The 15,950-nt window shown below is 39.5% G+C and overlaps 1 protein-coding gene across 1 annotated transcript in view; it reads left to right on the top strand.

Annotated features, from left to right (window-relative positions):
• cdh13 (cadherin 13, H-cadherin (heart)) overlaps window positions 1-15,950 on the top strand; it is a 242,883-nt gene that overhangs the window by 958 nt on the left and 225,975 nt on the right.

Below are 15,950 nucleotides of genomic sequence, written 5' to 3'. Positions count from 1 at the left end.
ATACAATTGTTCTTTTCAAAACTAACGATTCTTGAATGAAAGCGCATTGATGTCTGCTCATTTGGAAGAAGAGCTTCTTACTGAAGCACTATTAATATTGTCTTGTTTTTCACACCACAGTCAGTGGAGGGTGAAGGAGACATTGTCCCTTCTGCATTTAACATGTTTATAGGATTGATTTGTAAGGCGCTGTCTGGGTTACTATAGCCTACCACGTGAATGATAATGACAACAGGTGTGGTGATGCTCAACGTTTTCGTTATATTGCTTCTTTCTCACTGTCAACCAATATTGCTTTATGCGGCTTAAATGCGTTTTCTCTGAAGTTAATATGCATTTGAGGTTTCCTAAATGTTGATATTGGTTGATATTGACACGAGCCTGAGTTACAGCATACAAGGTTGAGGTGAAATTTTTAATAATACGACATCATGGCATTGTAACATTAAAGTGCATGACTGATGGTTTGTTGTTCATGACTTGACAAATCTTAATGCTTTTGTTTCCGCATAGTTGCCCTGAGCATACGCTTGCATGCATTATGCATCATTTAATTCAAAGACAGCTTTACAGTTGTTTATCACTCTGAACGCTTCCATCAACAGCTTAGGTTAAAGATGCTTTGCCCATCCAGAGATCTGAGTTTTGTTGGTATAGTTATTTCTTATTAGGCTTTAGTCATATTTCAAAACTTCCTAGATGCCTCCCTGGGCGTTTACATTCATAACTATGAATCATCACTCTGCTCTATAACAGTGAAAGCCCGCACAAATATTACAACATGACTTTAAACGATTCCTTATAAGCAAGATCTGTCTGTGCATGTGGATTCACTGTATAATAACATCATTCTGAAGCTTTAAATAGATTACAGCCTCACAGAATGCACTTCAGATGATCATCCTACCTGGCCACTACCTGCACAATCCCTATTTTCCTCTCTGGCTCCGTGTGCGATCAAGTGAGAAGTATCTTATTTATAGTCGTGCAGGTAGGGCGCCAAGTTTCCCTTGAGTATCAGCGGCTGAGTTCCCCTCCCGCCTGTCCCCACCCCATAAATCCCTGTTTCCAAAATGAAACTATGAGCAGTCGCGAGTCGCAGCGATGATTCAGAATAAGCTCGGCATGCCTGTGAGGTGCAAGCATTTATCTTCTCTCTCTCTCTCTCTCTCTCTCTCTCTCTCTCTCTCTCTCTTGGTTTCTCTCTCTCCCCCATTGCTTTTGTGTTTTATTTTATTTGCTTATCTATTTACAAGGTTTTCCCCTAGCACAGCTTTGGAAGAAAAAGATACGAAAAAGTATCTTTGTGGGAGGAACAAGCAGGCCGATATCTCCGGTTCTAGATAAAGGAGTGTGGCCACTTAAAGTTTCAAGAGGTTTTTTCCTGTGACAGACATATTGGCTGTTAATCTTGTATACTTACCGTTGGTTAATGCTTTATTAAAGATTGCAATCTGCCCGAAGACCTTGTTGCGCCGCACGTATGGCTTACGATTCGACAGCAACGCCACCACTTACATTTCACTCCCCTGATTCATCAGTCTTAACAAGAGAGAGGCGCAGCTTTGGGCTTGTGTCATCTCTATTTATTGAGAGGGTAACAGGTGCAACACAATCACACTTTCTCTCTCAGACTACAGCCAGCCATGCAGAAGGGACTGACTTCAGCTGTGTCCGCTCTCTGGAGCGCTCATCAACAGCAACACAGGCTGTGTATATATAGCATCCTTGCTCTGTGAGGTAGAAAGTACACGTAGGCTACTACAGATTTCCGCTGCAAAATAATGACAGCAAATGTACCTTTAGTGCTTTTCAAAGGCTGTGTACACACAGCAGGAAAATACGGTTGTCAGCTCTCTTCGGGGTGCTTGATCCCATTCTGTGCATGCACGTTTGGTTGTTGCATTTTTGTGTTAACCAAACAACTAGTTGTTGAGAGACGCTGCGTTAGATAGTCCAAATGTCCATGTCAATGTCCAAAAGAACGTGTCTATGAGGTGCTGTGCTAGAAAATCACGTCTCTGTGGCTTTATTCATTCATTGATACATGATGTCTTCTCCATCCTAGTTGCGCTTACCAGCCCTGTGGTACACAAAGCCATACTTTATGGTTCAGAAAGAAGTCCGGTGTCTTCCAACACAACTTTAAAAACTACCCTGGTCGCCATTCTTGTCTCAGGTGTGATCATCCACTGAACTGAATTCTTCGTATTGTCATCACAGTGACCTTGTAATGAAACACAAATAGAATTTAGGAGGTCTCAGTTACTGCCCGCTTCCGTCTTTGAAGTGCGGCATTAAGAGAAATCTTGTCTCGCCAGGACGAGAAAGTCTTGATTAATGTGTGCACTAGCTGTCGAGCGCAATACGGTAAATGAAGGTCTGGTAATGATGGAGATAATGAGACCGGCCAGTCATTAGCGCCGCAGTGGATCTGAATGGATCGCTTCTCGTGCCGACCCTCCTTTGTGCCTGCCACCCATCCTCCGCCAAGGTCACCGCTTTGCTGAACGGTTTATGTTTGATTTGGTCGTAATTGCACATCTCTTTCCTAGAAGTTAAGTTGTGTGTGTGCGGGTCACGGCTGAAGTGAAGAACGGGTGATAACAGAACGCGCCTAGTGGTTGCGTTTCATTTGACTAAAGTCTCTTGGAGGTCGGGCTGGATGACCCCTGGAATATAAGACCAGAGTGGCGCGGCATAGAAGGGGATTTTGATGTGGAGGAATTGTAACGCAAATTTGCTGTGTGTACTTAGGTGTCAAGTCAAAGTCTAAAGGCTTATGGTAATAGTTGGAAATAGTGAAAATATATCAAAGCAGAGAGATTTTCCTCAGCATTTTGGGCTTTAATGGGCAGGAAAAAGACATGTCTAGAATTTGCATCATCTGTTTGTAGAAGGGGAGACTTTGTAAGTGCACTGACTGTTTGGACTGTTAATGCTTTGAAGACGCTGGATGTGCAAAATTACTCCTCAAAATTGACTGGCTGGTGGGTTGTCAGAACGATTTGTTTACTATTCAGTTGTATACACCTATAACCTGGATCCAGTTAGTCCAGTGGTGATTATGGTTCAGTGGTTTATAGTAAATGGACTAGGGTTTCTTTCTTGCTTTTCTTTTTGACTTCAATATATCTCATAGGAAAAAAATCACATGTCTTTTCATATCTCAATATTTGTCTCCTACAAATCAATGAGATGGTCAATTAAAGGAAGGCAAATGAGGACATTACTCAAGTCTTCTGTATCTCTGATATATTTCTTCTGAGGAAAAAGAACCAGAAATCTCACAAATGTCTTGATTAGAATTTCTGCAGAGATCTCAACAATGCCCCAAACGGAGCTCAGATTTGATTGCAGTTTAGTCAATATCACAGCAAGTTTTAATATGAACTCAAAAATGTCTCAATAAATTTGCCCAAATCCAGATTATTTACGTTTACTGTACAAATGAAATTCATGGTCTCATTTGCTTCTCCACTTTTAGGAGAAACATCCGAGTCGATGGTGATATCTAAATGGAACTCAACTTTGAAACCATAAATTCCCATAAACTATTAAAAAAGAGCATCCTCTGAGTAATAAACAATTTTACAGTCTTTTTTCTCCAGTTAAGTGCAACTCTACAAACTCTGATTTATTATTATGGTATTACCCTTGTACTGTGTTTGGGGTCAATCTGACCCAGTTGGAGTTTTCAACTAACTAATGGAGTGTAGTTGATTATTTTTGGAGTAAATCGGGGAAAAAAGTACCATATACTGTATCTACCAAACTAGTTTATAGTTAAAGACAGGTTGTCCAATTTCGCTTAGCCGTTGTCGATGTTCAAATCCCCAAAACAAACACACCCCTACCCCCATCTTTTGCTTTCGTCAGCACTCGGCTCGACTAACGTCTGTCCTGTGCACCTTACTGATGATTGGCTACTGATGTTGTTTTGGTACTGGCCTCGACCCGGCCCGACTTTGTCTCATTGGGAAATCGGACACCCCGCCTTTAAGTTTGTAACTAAGAAGCATTTAAATAATATAATTATATAGTTATTGTTATCAACATGTCCTGTACACACCAAAAATGCTGGGGGGGTTTTTCAACCAAGCATTGGGTCGAAAGGTCACACCCAGTCGTTGGGTTAAATAAACCCAGAAAATGTTCATACTGGACCCAACAATGAATTAAAACACCCCAGCCATTTGGGTTGATACAACCCATTATAAATATATATTTACAATCCAACGGTTGGGTTCGACCCAAAGCTATTGGTTTAAAATAACCCAGCATTTCTTAAGTGTGTTTATACAATCCCTTTGTAAAAGTCACCATGACCCCAAGTACTTTAACTGTAAACTGTATTTAAGGAGAGTTTTTGGGGTAAAATATCTCTGATAATCCACTACTACTACATGGCAAATAAAACAACCAGATCCCTTGGCAGTTATGGCTCGTCTGTCGATTTTAGTTCTTTTTAAGCTGTAAAGAGTCAAAGTTTGCAGTCAAAGGTCTTGCTACCTGGGCATTAGCTGGAAGTGAATGAACTGTATTAGGCTCCTGCAGTGTTGTTTTAGCAGAAAGAGATCTCATGCTGTCAACCCTCTTATTTCACGAGGTTCTGCCGCTCTCTTGTTGCCTCTGGTGCTCATCTTTCTCTTTCCCCTGACTATTTCCTCTCTGTTTGCAGAGATCATCCCTCCGTCAGGCAGATAATTGTGAGGAGAGCCACAAAAGCCTGGATGTTCTAATCCACTTCTCAAACACGCTGTATGGCAGGAAAGACCTGCAATCCCTGGCTTCTGGCTCATCCCTCATCGCTTTCTAAAACAGAAACATGACAATATAGATTATTTCTTTATTTGCATATTGATTTATAGGCAATTAGCACAAAATATCTACAGTGAAACAAGTCAGACGGTCGCTGTCTGCACATGCCAATGCAAATATAATTGCTATGACTCATGCTGTGAATGCGGATGGCTCTCTATGTAACGCTACCTATTTGGAATCTGCAGAAATGAATTGTGTGCTACATGTCTGTATGGTGTTTCTCTGCTTATGAGTTTGTCTGCCGGTGCGCCGTGACCCGCAGAGCTAGACAATATGGCGATGGGTATCAGAGACATGCACACGTACACAGATTTCGCTGTGAGAACAACAGAATGTCACGGTAAACATGATCTGTGTTTATCTTTAGATGCTTATGTGGCACAATTCTTTATGTAATAAAGAGGAACAGAGAATCCTGATGACAGCGCAGCAATAAGATCTTCACTTCTAGCCTTTGTGTGTCTGGATTGGAGGAGAAAGATATATGTAGTTGGCTATGATTGAAGATGGATAAAGGGAAGAAATTGAGATGAGATGATAAGTGAGGTTGGCACAGATGTTGTGATGTCTTTTTATGCGCTGTTTTTCGAGCCTAAAAATGAACACCCAAAGGAAAAATATCGCTGAGGTTACTTTTTCATCGCTCAGGAGCTGTGGGTTTTTTTTATGGATCAGCTTTGTCTCAGATGTTTGTCACTTTTTGAAGTACATTGAAAGTATGGAGCTTTCATTGTCCTGTGGAATGAAAAATGAAGAAGCATCTTTCAGTTATAACTTTTGATTGAAAATCAGGCTTCATTTTGTTTGTATTTTCAGAGATCATTGGAGACTAATCTGTGTTATTCTTGGTTTTCTTTGGTAAGAATGCATTCATTTGCTCTCCATTTATACATATAGTTCACACAAACCTGTCAAAATGTATTCACTGTCGATGTGGACTCTTTATTCTGTGGAACACAGAAGAAGATATTTTGAGAAATGTCTCAGTGATTTTGTGCCAATATTTGAAACCAAAGAGGTCCAGTGTTGTTTGGTTACCCTACATTCTTCAAAGTATCTTCTTATGTGTTCTGCAGAAGTCATACAGGCTGGAAGTAACTTAATGGTCAACCAATGACAATCCTTTTCATTTTTGTTGAACTATCCCTCTTATCTTATAGCTGTCTAGTAGAAAATATTGATATTTTATCATATCAAGTCTCATTTATTATTTTTCTTTAGTACGCTCACCACTCATCTTAGCCTTCCAACCAAATCCTGCTTGATTTTCCACTCTTGCATTGATCTCCTCCCTATATTGCCCTAATGCATTTTAAAGCCCAAGCTCTCTCCCCTCCTGTGGCCCGTGTCTCCGACAGGCAGAGTGAAGAGACATCAGGCACCAGCGTTTTCTCCCGCTCTCGGCTCCTTTTTGGCCCCTCGCTCCCAGCTCCCTCTGTTTTCTTTAATTTGCAGTGATTCACAGCAGATCGCCTCAGCTAAGTGCCACATCTGAGAGAGGGCAAATCAATCTCTGCCTTGCAATCTTACCCCCTCCCCGTCCACCCCAACTTTCCACACCCGCATTACTCGCTCATACCACCTAGATGGCGCTGTAGTGCCAGCAATTCTGAATCATCAATGCGGCCTGACCAGACGCTGATTGAACAAACAATGGGTGAACATCAGCACCTCTGTGTGAATTTGTTCGACAGGGAGAATGTACTTTAAACGGCATGTTTATTTGGAGGTACTGAAGTGGTTTATAATATTGCCGTCTGGATGGCACGGTTTGGTTATACGGTTACAGTAAGATAGGCCTTTGGATTCATTGTTCATGATGGATCTGTTGAGTGAGAAGAGTGCTGTTTTTCAAAGCTCGGCTCTTGTTCTGAGGGTTAAAGTTCAACAGCATTGCAGTTAATGCAATCAATGTCTCATTGTCGAGAATGTTTCTTCGCTGGGTAACAGAACAGAGAATGTGTTACACAACACGCTGAGAAAATCTAATCGCTTTTTTCCCCTCACATGCCAAGCCAAGTGGATTTGGTGGAATTTTCTTTTTCTTTTTTTTAAGATTATAATTCTCTGTGCCATCAAAAATAAAACATGGGTTACAGTTTGTTTACTGTTCACCCACAAGGCCTGTAGTAGATTTCACAAAGCGCACTTCAGATACCTCAATGAATGTTGAGTTTCCCGGCGTGCGTAGAGAGTTGCGGTGAAGAGTAATAAAGAAATCTCAGGGACATCATTTTGAGACAATGAAAAACTCTGCAGTTTGCTCAGAGCTCTAAGCTCCTCGCTCATAAAGACGCAACGTCCTTTGAAGCAACGCATTCATTTCTAAGACGACAAATCCTCTCTCCCGAGCAACCTTTTCTGCGATGAAAACTGGCAGGATGCTGATGCAACAGAGAGCATTTGTTGATTAGCGTATCAAAAATCTCTGCATGTTAGCGTTTAAGCGGCTTTGCCGAGCTATTTTTGCGGATGGGTGCTGTTGTTGTGGATGGTTGAGAGCAAAAGTATGGACACAATTGTCTGAATGTGCAGTTGGGTGTCGGGGCAAATTGTCCCTCGTCTTCTTAAACTGTCAAACAAATGCTCACACAGCATCCTTCTCTCTCTCTCTTTCTTTAGTTCTCTCTTTCTTTTGGCATCTCTCTCTCCCTCTCTCTCTCTCTCCCTCTCTCTCCTTTACAGTCCTGGAGAATCTCTGTAGGCATGGATTAGTTTCTATGAAGGCTTTACAGTATAACCAGAACGTTTGGAAGGGCTGACAGCAACAATAAGACCTTATAGATCTTGAAATAACGCTGCATGGATGCATGCTATTGAAGGTATTAGAACGTTGTCTATTTAAGAAACGTCCTCTTGTATTTTACTCAGGTATAGAGGTGATAGGAACAAAGTGTGGAAGAGTGACTTGTTGCCGGCTGAAGTGCAAATTTATATTGTTTAAACTTAACATGTGTCTGGTGCAAAGCAAATGTTTCCATTAAAATCAAGCTTAGACCTATATGGTGTAATAAAACATTTATTTAGTGTGTTTGTCAGGTTAGCAAATATAAGGTTTCAAACACCCACGTGTCTTTTGACCATGATAGTTGGTTTAAAGCCATTTCTCATACAAAATGATTCACACTCACAGAGATACAAACATATTAAGTTTTATTCCATCATTGGGGGACAAAGACACAGACGTTTCCATTTGTGGTATTGAGTTGGTTTAAAGCCGGTCATTGGCTGGTCATCTTGAGCCAGTGTGACCAGCTGGTATTTGTTGTGTTACCATCTGGTACATCCCGGTCAACCATCCTGGACCAGCTATACAAACCAACCACCAAGTTCCAAAAACACGGCATCTGCTTTCGTGTGGATTTTGAAGCTGGAAAGTAGAATATTTGACCTTGGTTGTATGATTCACATTCTCCTTTAGCCCCACACCTATCTAGTTGTAAGCAAAGCCCATTTGCAAAGGTTGTAATGTGTAGGTGGGTTTCCTAAAAAATGCATTGCATTTGGTTTGCATTAGAATTTCATGTCTTGGCTGTCGTGCTCCTGCTCACCGTGCATGCTTTGCTGGACACAATTTTACGCTCCTTTGGACCCACATGCACAGGCAGATCCTTGCCTCTCTTTTCTCCACCTATCATACTGTCCAAGTATCACGCAAGTTAGATGGTTAGCAGCATCTCCCCATCTCACTCTGGATGACACATGTCATAGCCCCTGTCAAGCCGCACACACAAAAACACACCATCAATCTGCAAAAGCATCCTAGATTGTTTATCCTGCTGGACTTCAACGAGAGAGAATTTAGTTTTCAGCGATGCTAATAGAACACGATACGTACATGACACGATACGTCATATCCTCATTGAGATTCCACCACTTTGTTAACATCTGGTTAACAAAGCAAACACAGACTGATTGCGACACAGAGTCAATATTCACTTCAAACAATCCATCTTCAAACAATGAACTTATTTTGAAGAATGCTTAACAGCGCTACCCATTGACTTGCATCGGTTTTGTGTCTGTACAATAGCAGTGAATCGGTACCGCTGTTGTTCGGTTAACAACATTCTTCAAAATGTGTACTTTTGTGTTTGTGTTCGTACAGGTTTCAAATGACAAAAGGGTGAGTAAAGGATGACAACAGATTTTACATTTTATTGAATTTTCATTTTAATAACTGGTTTGAGCAGAATGATGTGTGAATTGGTTGCTTTCAATTAAACTTTTCCAGGTTTATTGATGTAACCCAAATCGCTCATTTCTTATTAGTTCGACACATTGACTATGTTGCAATCTCAATGTTGCATTCATTTCTAAATCTTGTTATACATCGTGTCTCTCTGAGATGGCACCAATCTGCGTATATTTATGCATTTGTGTCAAATGTTCCCCTTTGTCACATCTCACAGACAACTGTTCAGCATGAAAAAGTAAGGAAACAATAACAATCATTGTCTAATTCTGCTCAGCGGACATTTAGTGTTCTTCCAAATAAAGTATTAGGTTGGACCCCAGCTGTTCTGTCACCCGACGAATGGCACTGGTGGGGATTGTGGGCACGTTGTGGCAGTGTCCTGTAGCGCCCTGGTAATGATGACGGAAAAAGACCCAACTGTTGTCACATTCCTTTTTAAAAATTGACAATGTGCCAGTGGCATTTCCAACGGCATGTCCTGTTTTTAGTGGTCTCCACTTACAAACCCTCACCTTCCCCAAGAGCTTCACAGGAAGGAGATTGTGGTTGGGGGTGAGATGCAGGCATACGTGCCCAGCACATTTACTTCTCGTGTATTTTTAGCATCTCATAATGAACTTGGAGTAATCCGGCCAACTGCAGGAGGCCTCCAATAAATATTTAAAGGGGACTGATAATGAGTAACATATCCCATATTAAGTTTATTTTGTAAAGCAATTTTGATTTAATTTGTCCAATTCGTTTTTAAGGTTAGACGATTTTGAGTAGAATATTCAGCAGGTACGCCAACTTCTGTCTGACTATTTGTACAAACCTGGGTGAAAGTATTTAAAAAATGTCATAATTCTGGCACAAATCTGTAAAATTTGAAATCCTCTTTTAATTGGGATACAGTATGAGATGATATCCATATCTGGATAAGCATTTCACCCAGCTGCGTTGGACTGGGTCGGGACCAAGTTGCTGCTCGTGACATCCATAGCCTCCTAATTGCCGTGGAAACCTTTTGGAGCCACTCGAGCCTATGTGGCTTAATGCAGCAGAAACAATGGCCATTAAACATGTCCAGGGTGAGAGATTCTCTAGATGTCTGTGGCTGTTATTTTTAGGTTCGTGTGAACATTGTGTCTGAGACTGCGGCCATTCCACGGCCATTAATCCCTCTCTTCTACGCCTGACAGAATGAAGAAAGTTGCTTTATTTTCTTAATGACCTGTTTACTCAGCCGTGTTTATGTGTAGCTGAGAGGTCACAGTCCTGCGTGTTTTCATTAAATGCCTCTAGAAACCACTGCCCAGTTGCAGGGAGGTTGCTGCGCTGTGCTTCAAATAATGTGATGTAGATACATGGTTTGTGCATTTTCTTAGGTTTTTGGCGTTCTTTTTTTGTGCAGTACATACTGAAAGAAGTACAGCTGGGTGCAGATGCATGTTTTCCTGACATACTACATCTGCCATGTTTTTATTGTCATGTGACTCAATGATTTACTAACAGTAAAAAATGACTCAGGTTTTTGGTACCTTTATCACTTATACTTAAAGATAGTCCCCTGACTCACAGTGTACCTGTATTTTTAATATATTAACTTTTTTAATTTGCTGGTTTCTTTCTGCTAAAACAATACTTGTAAAAAAGGTAATAATCCGTCAGCTGGGGCGCCGGATTTTCTTATTTAAATATATCTTTTTTATAATAGTTTTTATATGTTTTTTTAACTTTATATCCAACTTTTGCGGTTGTATTGTGTAATTTAACATCTGACTTAAATTCCAAAACATCTGAAAAATGATTTTTTTCTGTTAATTGGTTTAGTTTGGTATTTCTAGCCGATATACTTTAAATAGAGGGCGTTGATACCGTGGTAGTTTTAGTCACTGAAAATATACAGAAGGAAATTGGGGGGGGGGGGGGGAGTTGTGGCAGAGAGGTTGTACAGAGGTTATGCAGAGGAGAGAGTATTATTCCTGTTGAAACGCCTGCAGGTGATGGGCGGATGACTTGATGGGAGAAAGTGAATTGTGGCTGTGCAAGAGGCCCTGACAGGCACATCTCTCAGCCACAGATTTACCCTCCATCTTCCCTATGCAGCTCGGAAGACAATCCACCAGAGCCAATGAATATTTATACAGCATACGATAGGAATGGTTGATTAAGTGGATTTGCTGGGCTTTTTTTAACTGTGTTTAGGAGTTAAAATAAGAGCTAGAGGGAGAAAGAAAGAAGGTGACCCTCATCGTACTTCCTGTTTGAACTTTCTTTGAATGCGGAGAAAGGTCATTTAATACACACACTGTGTCTTAATTATTTTTCAGTTGGTTATCCACTTTGTCTTTAATGTTTCCCTGAATATTTTTATAGAGGAATAAATACAATAAACGCAATAAAGACTTCAAAATTATCATTTTATTCTGGATGCGCAAAAGAATTGTTGAAAGATGACTTTTGGCCTCTTGACAAATCTAATCACAATCTAAGACATTATTAAAATCCCTTTCAAAACTAAAAAGATAAATGCGAAAAACAGAAGCTTTAAGTTGAAGTTTTCCTCTGCTCTATTGATGTCTATTAAGGAGAAACAATAAAGATCTTCCATGAGATTTCAAGTGTTTTTTCCATCCTGTGGTTCTTCATACAGAACATTTCTACATGAAAGAGTAATGACTGTTCCAGAAAAGCGTTTGACACTCGTTCATCTGATTTCATTCCTGCCTATTGCATCAATTGAAATCCTTTCCCCACAAGTAATTTACCTCGCTGTCTACTTCATCAAGCATTGTAAGCCAGCACAGAGATGAGATCTTTCCGGCAAACACCATTTACTTCACACAGCTACAAGATTTGCCGTATTAATATAACGCAGGTGCCTCTGGGATTGCATCCAAAGTTCACACGTGAAAAATAGCTCTACAATTGTTTATTTTTTATTCACGTTTGCTCTCTGCTTGCCATTGTTGCCCCATCACTTACAATGTTAATTAGACTTTAAAAGAGTTTCGACCGCACATTAGTTGTGAGGAAATGATTTGATGCGGTTTCGGATTTGAGAGCAAATTCACCCATTACGTCTGTTTCTAAGAGAGCGCCGGATTTTGTCAATAACGCTCTTTCCTCAGGCATGCTATTGGCTTTGTGGTTTTATGGTTTGCCAACTAGACGAAAATAAACTGATAGGTGTAGTCAATTTCAGATGTACTGTACGTTTATTTCCGAGGTCTTTCTCGGTTCCTTAGCGAAAATTTAGTGAGTCATATTTGTTGGTTTACATATGCGAGAGCTGCCTTTAGATATTAGCAGCTTTATTATATAGGTTACCTTTTGATGAAAACGTCAGTACTTCTACTACGAAATGAATGAATAGACGTATCATTTCAATAATAGACTTTATTTCTCCTTCCATTACCAATCACACATGTGACAAGCTAACATTAGTAGTGACTGTATCTAATGCACTATTAGAAATTCAGTACATTGGAAACAATTGCGTAAGTGGCTTCATCAAGTTTGCATAACTGTAATGGATTAGGCGTTAATCAAATGATGTCTTTGGCTCGAGCGTAATGGAATGTTAATGCATTGATTGAGACAGTACCCCTCGCTCCGACGCCTTCCTCAAACGCTTTTGAGAAAAGAGATTAAAGAGAAAAGCCAGCCGTCGTTTGACGTCCCGCTCTTGTTATTGTTTTCTTCTGTGGTTTTTATCGCAACAACAGGAGCAATGGGCTAATAGTGAGCCCCACCACGGGGAATAACAAATCGGGCTCGTGTTTGAGTTCGGGTGCGCTGCTGCATAAAAAGTCAGGATTTTTAATAGTGTCTCTGCTGTTAGAGGGGCCTTCGTGCTTTGAAGATGCTGGAGTTGAGAGAGAGAGAGAATGAGAGAGACGTGCATCGGTTGTGTTATGGTGAGAGGGGAGTGTCTGCAATGTAAATGGAGATTTGATGTTTGAATTCATATAAATTGCACTGGTTGATTGAAATTTTATTTAGCTTGAAGAAACTGTTCGGTTGGAGGCAATTACTGCGGGTTGGAATTTATAATAAGAAAATAAATAGGTGGATGGTACACATTAGAGAATGTTGATACTGTATGGTTGTGATGGGCCGAGTTTGATGCACCATTATCTAAACACATACAGCCATGGAAAAGTTTTGATTTTAATCAGCAGTTATGCATGTATTGTGGCAAATACAGTCCAGTGTCAACAAAAGCATAAAAATTTGAATTTTGAAAAGTGATAAAATCCAGGTTATCATATAACTTAAATATCTATATAATTATAAATACATGTTGTCATGATCGTGGTGGGTGAGACACTGACAGAGGACCCAGTTGCAGACAGCGCGTAAGGGGTTAACATATATTTAATAAATAAATACAAAACAAAGACCCACGTGGGGGTAACACAACAAAACATGACATGGACACATGAACATGGAATAACTAAACAAGACAAGGACAAAACTTGAATACAATACAAAATAACTAGACTGGCCTAAATATAACAAGACACATGGACTCACCACATAATCACAGTGAACCAGCACAAGACAGAAGACACAAGGGTAACAGGTGAAGGGCATGAATCAACAATGAGGAGACGAGAGGGCGGGAACAGAGACGAGACCGGAGAGAGCGTATGGAAGACCATAAGGGCCATAAATGCCTCTCTCCACACAAAACATGAGATTCTGTCATGATCCTGCCACTAAACCAAGAGAAACATGACATGATGCAGCAGAATCATGACACATTTACAATTAAACTGCTTAAAAGTAAATATGAACTGGTTTTCTTTGCAGTATTTGATGTCTGAAAAAATACAGAGCATATTTTCGGTTATTTTGACCCATTTTTCCAGTTTTCATTTTCTGCAAATAAATGCAATTTGGAAACAATATTTTCATTTGAAATTTGGGGAAAATATTGTTAGTAGTTCAATAAACATGGTAAGGACGTGTCTGAAATATTCCTTTAATGGTATGTGTGTTATGCCCTGGCTGCTCATTTAATGCCATTCTTTGTCTCACTAAACTAGAATGCAGCGTATGAGTGCGTATGGATTACTTTGTCGCTAAAATATTTATTTCAGATTGGTGCTTTACTAAAAAGATGGCCATGACTACATATACAGATGACACGAGGTTGATTAAATATTATACAATTATACAAATCTCAAAGGAAACCAGTCCAGTTCCCTCTGGTGCTTGTTCAGATGGTAGGGACTCTGAGTTTTAATACAGCTTCTTCAGGCTGGAATGGGAAATGAACTGAGAAACTCTTGAGGGAGACACTTGCCCTCCATTCCCAGAGAAAAGGTCAGATAAGACGAGACTTCTGTGTCTACGTGTTGAGGAAAACAGTGTTAGAGCAGTGTTAGGTCGGTGTAAAAGGACAGTCCAAGGGGATTGTTGATTAGTTTGTAAGTCTGTAGCGTGTCTGAGTTTGAACTCCTTTACGCAACCGAGTGTGAGCATCTGTCCCCCGAGTCCAGCATTAGACTTCGAAAAGAGATCTAAACTAACAACGCTTTGCCTTTTCATGTGGACTTCACTGTAACATGTGTCACCTTGGCGCAAACCCAAAGTCTGGGAAGCTAGTAGAGAATGTAACAGGAAGAGGTGTGGCCAGGAATGAGTGGACAGGAAACTAAGCAGGTGGCTGTTGAGGTGAAAACAAAGACGATATTTCAGGGAAATAAGCTGAGGACAAACATACAGGGAGCAATAAAAACATATCTATATGGATAAAAAGGTGTTTTATGAAAATGAGACTGCAGGCAGTAACCAAGGTGATGTGTACGTCTTCGGCATATAAATCACGATTGAAGATATTCCCTTGAGCTTTTTATAACCTTTCGTGGATACAGAACTCCACTGAAGAAAGACGTGCAAGCCTCACGGTAGCATCTGTTATTCAAATCAAGAAGATGACATAAGATGTCTGATGTAATGCTACATTATAATAAGAAGCGAATGATGGAATATATAAGCACAATATATTGAAGTATAAAAATAGATTAAAAGATACAATGCATCATGCAGAAGAGCTTTCATTTATATGGTGTTTGCATTTGTTTAGTTTGTTTCCATTTGTGGGTTCACAGTAACTTTTTGACCTTTGTTATGTCGACTTTTTACATCCTACCAAAATGAAATCAGGGGTAGATGTCACAAATAGCTGTACCTCAGGAACTTTAACAAAAGGTTGTGATCAAATGAGACTTTTGTCAGACATATATAATCAGGTGTTAGGATTAGATAGGTTCTTTTGTGACAACTTGCCCCATTCAGCATGACAAGATTCCTTCAGGTGGAGCATGTGATACGAAATGTGTTGTTTTTTTCTTTTTTCTTAGAAATGTATATAATATGTCATATAATGTATAATTAATAAAGAATAGAATCAGTTTTATATTAATAATAATGTAAAATAATAAATTATAATCCATTTTGTACAAATGTACAAATGTTATTTTATGTTCATAGAAAGCAGATTAAATGTAAGTAAAATGTAAAAGAATAAGGGAGCATACTAGATTTATTGTGCTTTAAGTGAGTAAAAATTCTTATTGAAAAAACAATTACAACTAATTAGCATGGGGTGAAAGTAATTAGTCTTTTGTTATGTCATAAATAGAATTTTCTTCTAAATATGCCTGAAAAGGTTGTTACACTGGATGACATGGAAGTCTTCTGTTAATAAAGGAAACATTTATTATATTGTGCTCATAAAAACAAAAATACAACTAAATTGCACAGAACTTTTTTATTACACAATGAAACAACAATTTAAAGCAGTATTTTACACTTATTGTTTTTATGCTTAAATCCTTTTTCGTCTCACCAGAGGACACATGTATGGTTTATTTGTCAACTACCCATATTTTTTTTAAGCCAAACCTTTAACGTTTGTACCTTGTTTGTTCGA

Source organism: Barbatula barbatula (assembly GCF_947034865.1).
Source record: "Barbatula barbatula genome assembly, chromosome: 10".
In the NCBI taxonomy this organism is placed as follows: domain Eukaryota; kingdom Metazoa; phylum Chordata; class Actinopteri; order Cypriniformes; family Nemacheilidae; genus Barbatula; species Barbatula barbatula.
This window is presented reverse-complemented; position numbering and strand designations above follow the sequence as displayed.